Here is a 15,083-nt window from a genome sequence, read left to right on the forward strand (position 1 = left end):
GACCTGTACATGTAAACAGGGGACTATGAAATCCTTAAAATGGGGTTTGAAGCACCACGGCCAAGTGGGTCGGAACTGCAGAGTACTCTGCCGACTCAGAAGAGGAGGCTGTCATTGCTGACCAATGGCTGTATTAAGATTGAAAGCAAGAGACAGGAAAAGAGGGTTCTTTAGTCCCTGTGACTCATGAAGCCCCTGTCCAGGTAGTGCCAGACATCCCTAGCGAGGCCAGTCTTGCCTCAAAACAGCTCATCAATTTGCAGGATCACAGGCACATTGGTGACTTATTTTGAAGTCTCTGCTGGGATGACACTTGCTTTCTGAGCTACAGAAGGAGAAAATTACTCTCCTCCCCAACAGCTTTCAAGCCAGAGCTCCATCTTCGGTGGAGCTAAAGGAGTTGTGGGGTTTCCGGGAAGCAGGGGCAGGGGCTGCCAGCCCACTCCAGGGCTGCTTGCTCAGCTCCACCCACTTGTTGGAGGGGACTCCCAGATTTTACAGTGTGTGAAACAGTCAAGGGCTCCCACCAGGCTTGCTGGCTTCCCAGAAAGGAACAGTTTGAGGCTAGGGGCAGGAGGAGGGCCCTGCCCTGGTGATCGCAGAGTCCTGGCTCCAGAACCTTTGCTCCCACTCCAGGAGTGGGACCAGTTGTAACAAGGGCGTAGGGTGGATGGAGACAGCAGCAGAAAGTGGTTTGAAGTGAACTAGTTTCCATCTCCAAACTGAAGCCTCCAGCCTGCCCACCACCCCCAGCCGAGGCCTTTGATTCTCCATAGCTCCATAAATGTTTAATGCCACCGGCTGGGCAGAAATGAGGCAGGTACTGGAACAGCAAGACTGGGGCTGGGAGTTAAAATCCACGATGCTGGCTAGATGGTTTTCACACAGAAGCCCTGGGATGGGTTGGAGGAGGCTTCTGCCCTTCCCACGAGGAGGGAGAAATCCCAGGGTTCAAGTTTGTGGCACCAATAAAGAAAAATCTTTGAAAAACACCAAGAGGCTGAGAATAAAACAAATAATCAATTGCAGAAGCCCAATCCCTGGTTTGATTGAAGGAGAAAGATGGAAAGTTAAATGACAATCAAATGCAAATACAGCTCAACAAACACCACAGCAATTACCCAGTGCAGGAACCACATGGTGCTTGCAGGCAGCGGGGGTTGGCAATTTGGAAGCCTGGGTCTGTGTAGAGGTGATGGGCATGGGGCTATTTTAATGGACAGTTAAGTAGATGCAAAAAACACTGCATCTACTTTGCATACATTGCTGACAAGTGGGGAACTGAATCCTGGCATCCAGATGTCGGCTGTGCTACCTTCTGGGCTGCCCCTACCTCATTTCAGAGTGGAAGAAGCCCTGAATGCCTAGAGGTAAGACTACTGTGAGCAGCAGATCAGAGCATCTGAGAGGTTAACCGGCCTCTAGGGAGGACTCTTGACACCAGCTGGTGCTGAAGATGCAAGGGCTATGGCTGAAGGGAGCCTGAGGATTCCGCCACGAAAGGCTCAAGGCTCTGGCCTTTCAACAGTCCAAAGGCCTCTGTAAGGGTGGCCTTCTCCTCCAGATTTGCATAATGCTTTGCATCTCATTTGAATGCTATTAATTTGGTGTCAGACTAGGTTGGCGCCAAGTAGGAAAGAGAACAGCTGGCCTTCTCCCTCCCTGCTGTACCTCTGGGGTTACGTTGAGTATAGCGCCCTCCCCAATTTAGTGGGAGGGAGGGATGTAAGGGGCTCCATCTCCACTATTCCTGCAATGGTGTGGTCATTTGGGAAGTCTCTTGGTGAAGCTGGTTGCTAAAAGCCAAGGCTGCTCGGGCAATGTGGCCACCTGCAGAGTTTTGCTGAAGGACACAGAAAAGGGCTCCCCAAGGTCATCTGTGTCAGATCCAGAGACACCACAGGAGGATACTGGGAGCCTTTCTAAGCAATCAAGGCAGCGTGGCTTGGAGAGAGTCCAAACACAATAATCAGGAGAGGGAGGGCATGAAGACAGGTGATAATCCCAGAGAAATATAGAGGGCTCTGGAAATGAAAATACTCTGAACTCAATATTTCTCATGCTTGAACGTACATAAAATACAGCTGTTCAGTGGCATTGGGTTTAGGGTACTGTCATGAAACTGGGGCCCTGGTACCAGGTTCATGGCCATGTGATGAGAGTGGGTGTTCACGCAGGGCGAGCTTCTGAGAAAAGGGGGGCTGTGGGTCCCAGGTACATCTTGTGGACCGCCTTGCCCCTGCTAGACACAAATCAGGGGCTACAGTGAACTAGGGGTAGGATAGGTGGGAAAATTCTTACCAGGTTGGCTGGAATGCCCAACAAAGGTATGTGAGCTTTTTCCCACAAGGAGTCTGCCTAGAAGATCCTATCGTCTTGACCTATAACCTTGACTAATAGACTGGAGAACATTTACATGTAGGATAAGGCAAGGAAAAGACATTGGCTACAGAAACCTGGTCTCCTTTTGTCATCCCTTGACAGCATTCATCTGGGGTCAAATCATGGTTGGGGGCAAAAAAATGCTCCCCCAGTTTTTTTTCGTGCCTGAGATAGGAATGGAGAGTTGCTCTGGCTAATAGGAGAGGACAATTATGTTTTCCCCTTTTAGGAGCAAACCCAGGCACGAAGCTTTGCAGTTATATAAGGGATGGACTTAGAGCTGATTCACATGTACAGAAGAGCTTTAAGTATTTCCTTTCCAAAACAATGGCCACAAGCATTTAAAGCAAATTCACGATAATTCTCTATATTCCCCATTTTCAAAAGGAAGTTGGCCCCTAAATCTGGTGAGCCTCTTCTGATCTCTAAAAATAAGCAAAACAGCACCATTTATTTGCTGTTGCTAGGCACTGAGCTGAAGAATTTAATTACATCCTTACAATAATCCTGTGAGCTACATATAGTACTGTTTTGTTCCCATTTTAGAGATGACAAAACTGAGGTCCTGTGATTACTAACTAGTTAGTGGTAGATTCACGACACCCCACTAGGTCAGGGCAGAAGTTTGCAGGAGCAGGTGGGGGCAGGACCACAGGTTCCCTGGGCCTCTGGCCTTTGCCCTGGATTTACTTGTAGGAAGAGGAGGCCTGTACCAAAATGGATGGGTCTCTGGAAACTGGTAGGACAGGGGTCCTACTTTATCGGTTTGACAGGTATTTATTAAACACCCACTTTCTGTACACTGTCGTGAGTGAAAACCACACTGTTCCTGCTTCCCCAGAGCTCATTGTGTAGCATGCCCACTGTGGAAAGCATTCCCTGAAGAGGCAGTGATATGAGTAAGAGGGAAGGGAGGTGCACTCTGTGCAGAGAAAAGTGCATGTGCTCAGGTGGGGAGAACTAAGCAATGCTGAGTGTGGCACAAGTGTGGTGTAGCATGTAGCTGCACAGGCAGACACTGCATGCCCACATTCAGGGAGAGGGGTTACATACAACCTTTAAGCGCCCTACCTGCCCATTCATCTGTCCATCTCAAATCCTTTTCCCACCCAAGTCATTCATTCATCCCTCTTTTTCACTGAACTAGAGAAAGTTTACCTAGTGCTTTGTGTGTGTCAGGATTTAAGCTGGCTCCTGCAGTGGCTAGAGCCCTCCAGGACCCCTTTGCCAGAGAGGGGCAACAGAGCCACAGCACTACAAAGGAAAAGTGAGCTTCCTCTCCAGGGAGATCTTGCAGCTATATGTCCCCTCCTGGAGTCTAACCCTTTTCCTTCCTGCCGCAATGGCAGTGACTTTGGGCAGCCCCGGCAGCGGGAGGAGGGAGGGTCAGTGCCCTTACTGTCCCTTTGCAATGACCCTTCCTTTGGGTCTCAGAGGCATCACAATCCCAGGAAAACCTAGGCAAGTCGACATAAGATCTCCCTTGGGTTCCTTCAGGATCTAGCTTCAGGTCTGCCCTTCACCATTTCCTTTGCTGGGCACCAAAATAGGACTGAACTCCTCCTTGAACTACTTGTCCTTTGCTTGTGACATCACAATGGTATCTATGGCAACTGATTGTGAGGTCATCAGTCCTTAAAGCAACAGATCTGTGTGTCCAGACAATGGCCTGGAGGAAAGAGAGAGAACACAAAACAGAGGCTGAGGGCAAAGCCTCTCCCTCTCTCCTCCCTCCTGCTCTAGGGAAAATGAAAAGGCCACTTAGGAGCTATGGTGCAAGCAAGACACAAGCAGCAGGAAAAGCAAGGTCTATTGGAAAGGGAGAAGTAGGGAGAAGTGGAGGGGGTGAGAGGGTGAACAGAGAGAGAGAACCTTCCAACTTCTGCTTCAATTCCCAAATGGCTGCAACAGCCAGGGCTAAGATAGGCTGCAGCCACAAGACTGGCCTCCCATGTGATGGTAACAGTCCGAGTACTTGGGCCATCTTCCACCGCTTTTCCAGAAGCATGAGCAGGGAGCCGGAACAGAAGTGGGACAGTTGGAACTCCAACTGGTACCCATTTGAGATAATGGCACTGTGAGCAGCATCTTAACCTACTGTATACACCACCACAGCACCGGCCCCTGTAGTATCCATTTCTAAAATGAGGGGTCTAGGAAGCCATGTGATTTGCTCAAGATCACCCAGTATACATGCATAGCCCCTATAATCTTTTTTTAAGATTTGTTTATTTTTATTGGAAAGTCAGATATACAGAGAGGAGGAGAGAGACAGGAAGATCTTCTGTCCGTTAATTCACTCCCCAAGTGGCCACAACAACCAGAGCTGTGCTGATCTGAAGCCAGGATCCTGGAGCATCTTCTGGGCCTCCCACGTGTTGCAGGGTCCCAAGGCTTTGTGCTGTCCTTGACTGCTTTTCCAGGCTACAAGCAGGGACCTGGATGGGAAGCGGGGCCTCTAGCGCACAAACCAGCACCCATATGTGATCCTGCCACATGCAAGATGAGGACCTTAACCACTAGGCTACCAAGCCAGGCCTGCCCCTACACTCTTAACTCCTCCATTACCCCTAGCCCCATGGGCCCCGGTCCGTCCGTCTGTGTAGCCTTGTCTGCCACCCTGATTTGCTTCCCCAGTTCTCCCACCTACCCTCCCTATTCCTCCATCTTGCCACTGAGTCTGTGTCCACTGCAGCCCAAAGAATGCATACTCTTTCCCCACCTGCCTCCGCCTCCTGCCTCCCCCTTTGCCGAATTAAAGCTGCGGCTGCTGCCGACACAGCTGAAGCCACCACCGGATCCCTTGCTTATTTCAAGTCCTCTGAAAGCTTGTTGAGTTCTTAACTTATTAAAGATAAGCACATGGAAATAGGGAGCAAATCTCTTTATTTATGACATAATCTCCAGCCCAGAAAAGCGGCAGGAACAGTGTTGCCTATATTAGGGAACCAATAGGAAAAAAATCAATTAGATCCGCCAGAGTGTTTCGCTGTTAACTTTCTTCTGATGTGTCGTCTCTTAAGGCTGGTGATGGGGGTCCCCACAGCAGTGGCACTGGAGGACAGAGGAGAGCTTGGTGGAAACAGGGAAGGCAAGGGGACCAGGCTCCCAGAGCAACATGGGAGCTGCTCCGCCTCTGGTCTCCTCTGCTGCATCTCAAACCTCAGGCAGGAAGTCCTGCTGCTGATTCAACCTCTAAGTCTCTTGCTGAGATGGCAGTTCCTATCCTCAGGAATAGTGAAGTGTGCTGTTGCTTCTGGTACACTTGAACCTCATGACTGACCATGTCTTTTCTAGGTCCACTGGGGGGCAGAAACTTGTTCCTGCAAGAACAATATCCTGATTTCTGCTAGAATCTTCTTCCACCAGGTTAGTGCAGCATCAGATCTGCAGCCACTCCATCCTCATATCCACCTGCCTGCAGCAAGTCCTGGCTACTTCTCAGAGACATGGCCCACATCATCTCTGGGATGCTTCTATAGTAACTCCAGACTTCATCTCCTCCAAGACTGGGCATTACAGCTTGGTTGGTAGCTTTCCCTCTGAGCCAGGCAAACTGCAGGTGTTCAGTGAAGGGCCATTGACTCAATAATGATAATAGTGCCATTGATTGGATGCCCACTCTATGCCAAGGCCATGAAGGGCAGATGTTTTGTTTCTCTGCTGTTCCCTGAGGCAGAAGAGTTCAGAGAAGTCTTCCAGTTTGGTTTGGTTTGGCCTGGTCTGGTCCGTCTTTGGGCCAGGAGCAGCAGCTGCAGTGCTAAGTAGTGTTTGGCCTAGTGATTTCTAAGTCCCACGCTGAAGAGCTTGGGTTCAATTCTCAGTCCTGGATCCTGACTTCAGGATGCAGCTGGTATTGTCTCTGGAAGGCAGCTGGTGATGGCTCAAGTGGCTCAAGGTTCCTGCTGCCCATGCAGGAAACCTGCATTGAGTTCCTGGTTTTGGGAACTTTCTGTTAGTTTATCTTTCTCTGTCTCATCTCTCTGCCACCAGAGGAGGGAACAGAAAGGAGGAGTAACTAGGTAAATCAGATATCCTGTGTTTCTCCACTTTTGATCACTAGGAAGTTCTTCTTGAGGTCTAAGCTCAGCCTCTCCTGTTCCAGCAGGTCCCGGTGTCCTCCTAGTGTCACCCAAGCAGAGAACAGCATCCTAGCCCATCCAAACTTCTGTCAGAGCAGGAGTGTCCACCAGTTCTTGCACATTGCTGACTCAGAATGAATATTAAACACCAGACTTCACAGAGGCCAGCCCTGCAGGGCAGGCAATGAACCAACCCTACTCATGCCTGTTCATTATTATAATTAATATTGAGCCAGAGTTGGTGGCAACCTCGCCCTCGCCAGGTATTTGGGCTATTTTAGAAGCTTATTCAGATCAATGACAGACAGCTCCGAATAGATAAACTCCCCGCCATCCAGACGAATCAATTGCAACACTGCCGTCACAACAAGCCCAAGAAATCAATCTGATTTCAGGCGACATGGTAACTCAGCACTGGGCAAGCGGGTTTTAATTTCCGCGTGGCTGAGACCCGGCTTCCTCCGCCTGCTGCAGCTCCCCTCTTCCCCAAGCACACAGGTGCTCAGGGTCCTCAGAAGGTTCAGGCCAAAGGAAGCAGCTGTACAGGGTACAGGGTGTCCAGGAGGCTGTGCGATTTGAGGAAGGCTCCTGAACCCCCAAACCCAGGAGAAGCTGACTCAGATCTGCCGACAAGATCCTTGTCTTGCTGGTTTCAGCTCTGATTTTCCGCTGCCCTCTGCAAAAACCAAGCCTGGAGGCCCTTCTGGGCTGCTTCCCAAACCAGGGAGCTGCTGAGAGGTAGGTAAGTCTGCCTCAGGCTCCAGGACGATGGCTTCCGTCCTGATCTGGGGGATTGATCAGGAAGGGCAGGGCAGCAAAAAGCTCACTGGACAAACATAGCTGCTGACTGGGTGCTTGTTTTTATGCAGGAATGGTGCTAAGCAATGCACATGCATCATCTTCTAAACCCACACAACAACTGAAAGAGACAGGTAGCCATGATCCTAATTTTGCAAGGCTAAAGGTGTGGGTGGGGTGGGGGTAAAGTTCAGAGTTAGGTCACTTGTCCTGAATCACAGCCTGTAAGGGGCAGAGAGAATTTTTTTTTTTCAGAGCAGAAATTTGAACCCCTTATCTTTTAGGCCCCCTTGCCTAAGATCTAGCCGCCACACAGTGCTAAAGACATCTGAGGTGCAGTCATCCCCCTGCCTGGATGCAGCCAATTAACGGTAGCCAGGTTTTTCCTACGGGCTGCCCAGAAAGGGGAGCCTGAATTTCATGTATTCTCACAATCATCAATTATTCTGCGACCTTTCTCCTCCTTACTTCAGGCACTGAGCTGAGGGTGCTGAGGACATGAGAGGGTCAGGAGGCTGAGCTGGCCCACACCCCAGCCCTGTCCCCCTCACCCTACTGGAGCAGAGAGCGCAGGAACAGGAAGCAGTGTGCTGAGGTTTTGGAGTCAGCTGGTCTGGGTCCAAATTCCAGCTCAATCACTTATTAATACTCTCCCCCCCCAACACACACACTTCGCCTGGGGCTATTCTCAGCCTCTTGGACTTGTTACCTTCCAGGTCTGTTCGCTTGGGATGATGAGGCTGAGCCACAGATGGGGAGGACTTGGGGATTCACACGGGCGTCATTTGTGTTGGGCTCCTTTCCCCTCTCATGCCCTGCGTGGCCAGTTCTCAGAGGCCCAGGTCAGGGCTTTTCAGACACTTTTTTTTTAAAGAGTTATTTATTTGAAAGGCATAATGACAGACAGGAAGGGGAAAATGGGAAAGAGAAGAAGAGAGAGGGAGGCATGGAGGGAAGGAGAGAGAGAATAGGAGAGAGAGAGAGAGAGAGAGAGAATCTTCCATCTGCTGCCTAACTCTCCAACTGGCCATTATGACCCGAGTGAAGCCAGGAGCCAGGAACTCCATCCAGGTCTCCCCGTGGGTGAAAGAAGCACAAGAATTTCAATGCATCTTTTGCTGTCTTTCCAGGAACATTAGTAGGGAGCTGGATTGGAAATGGAACATTCAGGCCTCAAGCTCCCAACCCCATGGCAGCCTCTCAGGAGCTTTCACAGAGCCCTGGCTGGGAGAGGGTGTGTGGTGGTGGTGGTGATTTCCTGGCTGCAGGAATGCCACCACAAGCGTGTTCTGGGTTTGGAGTATGACACACGGGCACAGATTGGGTGAAGTGCCTCTGGCCATGGAGAGGCCACCTGTAATGTCTGTTCCAGGTTTAGGCATCCCAGATGGGGAGGTGCAGATCTGGGGCCAGACGGTCCTGGAGTGTAAAGGGGGAACTTCCACCTAGCCAGGGGAGAAATGGGCCTGCTGGCTCCTAGAAATAGATGCTTGTTCAACAGGCTTAGCACCGGTGTCCTCCTGAGAGTGGAAGGGAGAGTAGCACAGGACAACACACAGCTACTAAGCTACTGGGGGTGGTGGTGGAGAGAGGCTCCCTCTCCTCCCATCAGTCCGTCTACCGTCCAGTCCAGAACAGGAGAGAAACCTACAGGACAGCCGGAGAGAATGGGATTAACTACTGGCAAGGACTTCATGACTCATTAGCTTGTCTCTAGGTTGGGTTATTAGAGAGGCAGTGTGCTCTCTCTGGAGAGGCTTCCAGTGGGGTCTTAGTTCAGTGTGGCCCCTGTGGCTTCCACCTCCTGAAAGCTCCTGAGAGCCAAGTTGACGTCGACTGCATGTGGCTTTGTCTTCTGTCGCTTTTCTATTCTGGGCAGGGTACAGAAGCTAACCAGTGTCCCAGTTCCCCTCCTCAGAGGCCAGCAACGTGACTTGTTTACAGGCTTAACACAGACAAATAGGGACACAGGTTCTCTTTCCCTCAGCCTTTTTTTTTTTTTTTTAAGATTTATTTATTTTTATTGGGAAGGCAGATATACAGAGAGGAGGAGAGACAGAGAGGAAGATCTTCCGTCTGCTGATTCACTACCCAAGCGGCCACAACTGCTGGAGCTGAGCCAGTCAGAAGGCAGGAGCTTTTCTCAGGTCTCCCATGTGGGTGCAGGACCCCAAAGCTTTGGGCCATCCTCCACTGCTTTCTCAGGCCACAGGCAGGGAGCTGGATGGGAAGCGGTGCTGCTGGGATTAGAACCGGCACCCATATGGGATCCTGGTGCGTTCAAGGTGAGGATTTTAACTCCAACGCTATAGCGCTGGGCCGCTCCCTCAATCTTAATACACAAGCTGCAGCAGGCCCTGCATACTATTTGCTGCCTTGCTCTGTCACCTGACAATGTATCTTGGATTTAACTCCAAGTCAGTACATAAAGAGCTGCCTTACTCTCAGGTGTCTTTTTATGTTCACAGGGTTCGCAGGAGCTCAGAAGTAATCACTTCTGGTTAGATTAGCTTCACATTTCCGTTTATGACATCCCAACCTACCAGAGAGGGCAGGAAACCTCTCCAAGGTCACTCAGCAAGGACCAGAGGTGCGCGTCCGGCTTCTCTCCCTCCTATGTCCCCAGGTTCTAACCCCAGCCACCTGGAGGCTGAGCGATGCTCAGACAACCGAGGGAGACGTCCCTAATTGAAATGCTCTCTGCGCTGCGCGTTTGCGATCCGCATCTGGCGCGGAGCACGCACAGCGCAGGAAGCCGGCTGGGCGCACACGTGGGTGCGGGTGAGGCCGCTCCGACTCCCCGGGAAACCGCGCGCCGCGTGCTTCCCCGGTAATGAGCTCCCAAGGCCCGAGGTGAGCTTCCCCCGCTGCTCATACGGCAGTCGCGTGGCACCAAAGAACACGGGTACTTTTTTTTCCTTCCGTGCCTGACAGCTCATTAGAAGAATTAATTTACTCCAGCGTTTGCAGTTTAAAGGACATTATTTACTGGTTAATTGTTGTTATTACAAAATGTTAAATATCATTATTTATTTCCTAGGCCCTGACAGCTTCGCTGACAGGAATGCATTAGGTGGGACTGTATTCCGGTGGGTGGGGTAAGTGTTAAGGGGCAGGTACCTTAAGGCCTAGGTCTGCAGGCAGGGCTGGCACTTCAAGAGGCAGAGCAAAGGGGCTGCTCCCTGGCCCATCCCTCCTCATCTCCCATTTCCTCGCAAACTTAATGTGGGGTCTCAGAGAGGGGCTATGGCTGCAGTTTGGGAAGCTGCTGCCAGAACTTTTTGGGTCTTTCTCTTGAAGGTTTCTTTTCAGAATGTGCTTCTTGGGACCACCTTCTCCATCTCACAGAATTTAAGAGCTGGGGGTGGGGTGGGGTGGGGTGGGGAGCACAGTGCTCAGATTGGCAATTGGCAGCCTTCAGGCTTTGCATAACCTAGGAACTTGAGCTTGACCTGTTCAGGAGCCTGCACACATGAACCCAGAGTTCTGGCTTCTCCTTAAAGATTATGTTGCCAGATTTGACTCCCAGTCGTGCTACCATGGGGGTTGATCAGAGGTTTAGAGGGGGTCACACCTGCTCCTACCCTGTGCTTCCCACATTATGCTACTTGCCTGGCCCATGTGGACCCTTGCGCCTTCAAGCCCTGGCTGTGCTCATGAGCACAAAAAAAGAAGAAGTTGAGTCCAGAGAGGTCAAGTGTGGCAGGCCAGAGCACCCTACTCTGCTGCTCCCCCAGTGTCTCTGCCTTCCTCTTCAGGGTCTGGCTTGGAGTGGATTCTGGCGGCCTGAAGGCTTGAACAAGAGGCAGCCTAGTGGGAATTCACAGGGCTCATAGCTCTGTGCAGCATGTTTATTCACTCTGTAAGTTGTTTTGAGGACCTACTATGTGACATCTGGGAGCAGGTATTTGGCACAGGAGTTAAGATGTCCGAATCAGAGTGCCTGGGTCCGAGTCCGAGCCTTGCCCCTGATCCCAGCTTTCTGCTAATGTGCACCCCTGGAGTCAGCAGATGATGGCTCAAGCAATTGGGACCCTGCCAGTCACATGGGAGACCTGGACAGGGGTTTAGACTCCTGGCTTCTACCTCAGCCAGCCCTGGCTATTGCTGGCATTTGGGGGAGTGCTTCTGTGAATGAAAGGTCTCTCTCTTTCAAACAAAAACAAATAATTTAAAAACTGATTTGAGGGCCCAATGTGGCAGCCTAGAGCTAAAGTCCTTGCCTTGCATCTGCTGGGATCCCATAAGGTGCTGGTTCATGCCCTGGTCGCTCTACTTTCCTTTCAGCTCTCTGCGTGTGGCCTGGGAAAGCAGTCAAAGACAACCCGAAGCCTTGAAACCCTGCACCCGTGTAGAAGGCCTGGAAGAGGCTCCGGTCTCCTGGCTTCGGATCAGCTCAGCTCTGGCTGTTGTGGTCGCTTGGGGAGTGAATGGGGACCCTCTGCTCTGACTGGGCAACAGTCCTGTGGGCAGTCTATGACCATCACCCATCTCTCATGGCCCATCTGTGGGCAAGGCTGGATCCCTTTCATTCGACAAGTGAGGAAGCTGTGGCTCAGCGGCAGACAGCCAGAGCTGGGTGCTGATGGACAAGCTGAGTCCAGGAAGGAGAGGAAAGTCTTGTCTGAGACCAACACCGAGCCTAGGAAGTGTAGCTTTTGTGCACAGACTTCAAACAATGACCCCTTTAGACAAGGTCGTAGGTCCCATCCTTCCCTCCCCAGGAACCTGACAGCAGCAGGTAGCCTCAAGGAAAACCTGGAGAACCAAAGGGAGATTAAAAGTGCTTTGAAAAAGTACGAGAGAGAATGGGCTCAACCAAGCCATGACTGTTGCTGTAAATTATTATCAGGTTATTTCTGGCAGGCAGCCTGGTTTATTTTAGACCCCACCTCATTTCTTCCCAGTTATAGGCCCCAATTCCTTGCCTGGTGAGACAGAAAGAGACGAGCGCCACCGGAGTGAATCCTGAGCAGATACAGAAACTGTAACCACAGCACGACGGATTTTACAGATTCTCAAAATATCAGGGCTTGCCGTCCTTCGGAGGTCTTCTCCACCAGCCCCCTCATTTCATTTTACTGCATTATTAAATTTTTAAAAATTTTATTCATTTTTGGAATAGGTACTACGTGCCCAAGGAGCAAAATTCTAAAGGCATAATAAGCGAGTACACTGTGAATAGTCTCCCACTCCTCAGAGCAGCCAATGCCATCCATTGCTTGTGTTTCATCGTATTTAAAAATAGAATTGTTTCCCTTTTCTGTTCATGTAGGAAATACAATAATTCCTGCAGAAGAAAATCAAAAAATCATCTGCAATCCAGCTTTTAGAGCTGAGTACTGCTCACATTTTTGGCATATAATCAGCCAGCCTTTTCTCTTTGCACAGACACATGCATCTATATTTACAAACTTGCATAACCTGGTTTTGTCACTTGTTTACATTAAATATGATTCTTCAAAAACAAGGCTTGCAGAGGAAACATGCTGAGATGATGACAGCGGGCACATTAGGGGTAGTAATGAGACGAGGTCAGGAGTAAGGGGAACTTGACTATTATTGGAAATTATTTTTAGAATGAATTTCTATTTATATGTTATTTCCTCCTGGTACTCTTCTAGAATCTAATTTTATTTATGTTAATCATTGTTATTTTCAAACAATATCTTTTTTATTTATTTCAAAGGCAGAGAGACCAAGAGGGATCTTCCAGCAACTGGTACAGCCCCCATATGCCTGTAACACCCAGGACTGGGCTGACCTACACCAAGGACATGGGAACTCACTCTGGGGTTCCCCTGTGGCTGGCAAGGCTCTGGCACTTGACCCATCACCTGCTGCCCCCCAGGGAGCCCATTAACAAGAAGCTGGATTAGAATAGAGGTGGTACTTGGATTTGAACCCCCATACAGACACTGTGTCTTAACACACAGCCTTAAAGTCTATTTTTTTTTTTTAAAGAATTTTTGGTTTAAGCTATTTGAAAGGCAGAAGTGTCAGAGAAAGAGGAAAAGACAGAAAGGTCTTTTATTTGCTGGCTTTTGGTCCAAGTGCATTCAGCAGCTGAGGATTGGCCATGCTGAAGCCAGGAACTCCATCTGGGTCTGCCACGTTGGTGCTAAGGACTCAAATATTTTGGTTATCATCTGTTGCCTCCCAGGTACCTTAGCAGAATGTTGGATCCGAAGCCAAGGAGTTGGGTCTTAAGCTGAGGCACTCTGTTAGAGGATGCCAACATCCCCAGTGGCGGCCCTGAGTGCTACAATGCTCACCCCTAGAATCCAATCAGAAGGATACTATTTAACCAATCCTTTATTACTGTGATTTTTTTAAAAAAGAGGATCTATTTATTTGAAAGAGCACTAGCAACAAAGATCAAGATCTATCCACCGTCACTGGATTTATTCCCCAAATGGCTGCAACAGCCAGGTCCAGTTTAGGGTGAAGTCAGAGCCAGGAATTCTACTTGGGTCTCTCACATGGTGCCAAGGACTTAAGCACTTGGGCATCTTCTGCTGCCTTACTAAGTGCATTCACAGGGAGCTGGATTCGTAGGCAGCAGAGCAGCTAAGATTTGGCTGTGACATGGAATGCTGGCATTGCTAATGGCAGCTTAACTCACTGTATCACAACACTGGCTCCTATTGTGATTTAATTTTTCAATTTTTTGTTGGAAAAGCAGATATGGAGAAGGAGATACAGAGAGGAAGATCTTCTGTACACTGCTTTACTCCCCAAGTGGCTGCAATGACTGGAGCTGAGCTGATCTGAAGCCAGGAGCCTGTAGCTTCTGCCAGGTCTCCCATGTGGGTACAGGGTCCCAAGCCTTTGGGCCATCCTCTGCTGCTTTTCCAGGCCACAAGCAGGGAGCTGAAAGGGAAGTGGAGCAGCCGAGATATGAATCGGTGCCTATATGGGATCCTAGCACATGCAAGGTGAGGATTTAGCCACTAGGATTTTGCACTGGGACCCACCTATTGTGATTTTTAAGGTGTTGCACATTTTGCTGTTATAAACAAAGTTGGGACAGACGTTTTTGTACATCTTTGCATGCTTTTTCAGAGTCTCCTTGTTAGTCAAAGGGCAGGTTTACTTTTAGGCATTTTGATCCATCCTATGAAATCCCCTTGCTTTTAGGTAGTTCCCATCTCCCATTCCCCTAGCAGTGCCGGTTCCACAAACCCACACACAGATTTATGGTTTGTGGGACACAAAGGGGAACTGATGGGAAACTGACAGGTTCTTCTCTGGGTACAGCCTTCTAGGATGCTGGCAGAAGCCTGGAGGGTTCTAAGTTGGGAAGATCAAGGATTGGGTGCAGAGCCCTCAGGCAGGTGGGACAGGGGCCCCCACAAGTCCAGATCACAAAGCCAAAGTGTCCTGCAGCAAGCACTTTAACTTGATCCAGTTCCTTCCCGCAGGTATCCCAGGCATCAAGGTGAGGAATTCTTTTGCATCAGCAGCAGCTTTGCAGGGCCAAAGGAACAGCTGAGTTGGTTCCTCTTGGAGCTCTCTCAGCCATGAGTTACATCCCTCAAGCTTACATGACATATGGAGGACTTTTCAGGATCTTCCTCTAAGTGTCAATCCTCTCTGTGATTCCAACTGCCTGTCAATGTCCAATTCTTGTGGGCTTTACTCATAGCCTTTTCACCCTTTGATTCTCTGGGAAGTTGACCCATCTCATTTGGAAAGCTCTACGAGAAACAAGATGGACATAAGATGGACTTGTTGATTCAGAAGATGGCTTTCAGGAAGCATCTGCTCCCCTTGGGAGCTTGGCTTCTCCTCAGTAGCTGAGGTTTCCTATTGATGGGG

At 49.8% G+C, this 15,083-nt stretch overlaps 1 long non-coding RNA gene across 1 annotated transcript; it reads left to right on the forward strand.

Moving 5' to 3' along the window:
* The first annotated feature begins 4,057 nt into the window (after window positions 1-4,057).
* LOC131482449 (uncharacterized) lies at window positions 4,058-7,377 on the forward strand. The gene is made up of 3 exons (XR_009247006.1): window positions 4,058-4,189; window positions 6,491-7,202; window positions 7,334-7,377. It is a non-coding gene; the product is annotated as an uncharacterized LOC131482449 (long non-coding RNA).
* The last annotated feature ends 7,706 nt before the right edge of the window (window positions 7,378-15,083 follow it).

This window comes from Ochotona princeps, chromosome 17 (assembly GCF_030435755.1).
Source record: "Ochotona princeps isolate mOchPri1 chromosome 17, mOchPri1.hap1, whole genome shotgun sequence".
NCBI classification, from domain to species: Eukaryota; Metazoa; Chordata; class Mammalia; order Lagomorpha; family Ochotonidae; genus Ochotona; species Ochotona princeps.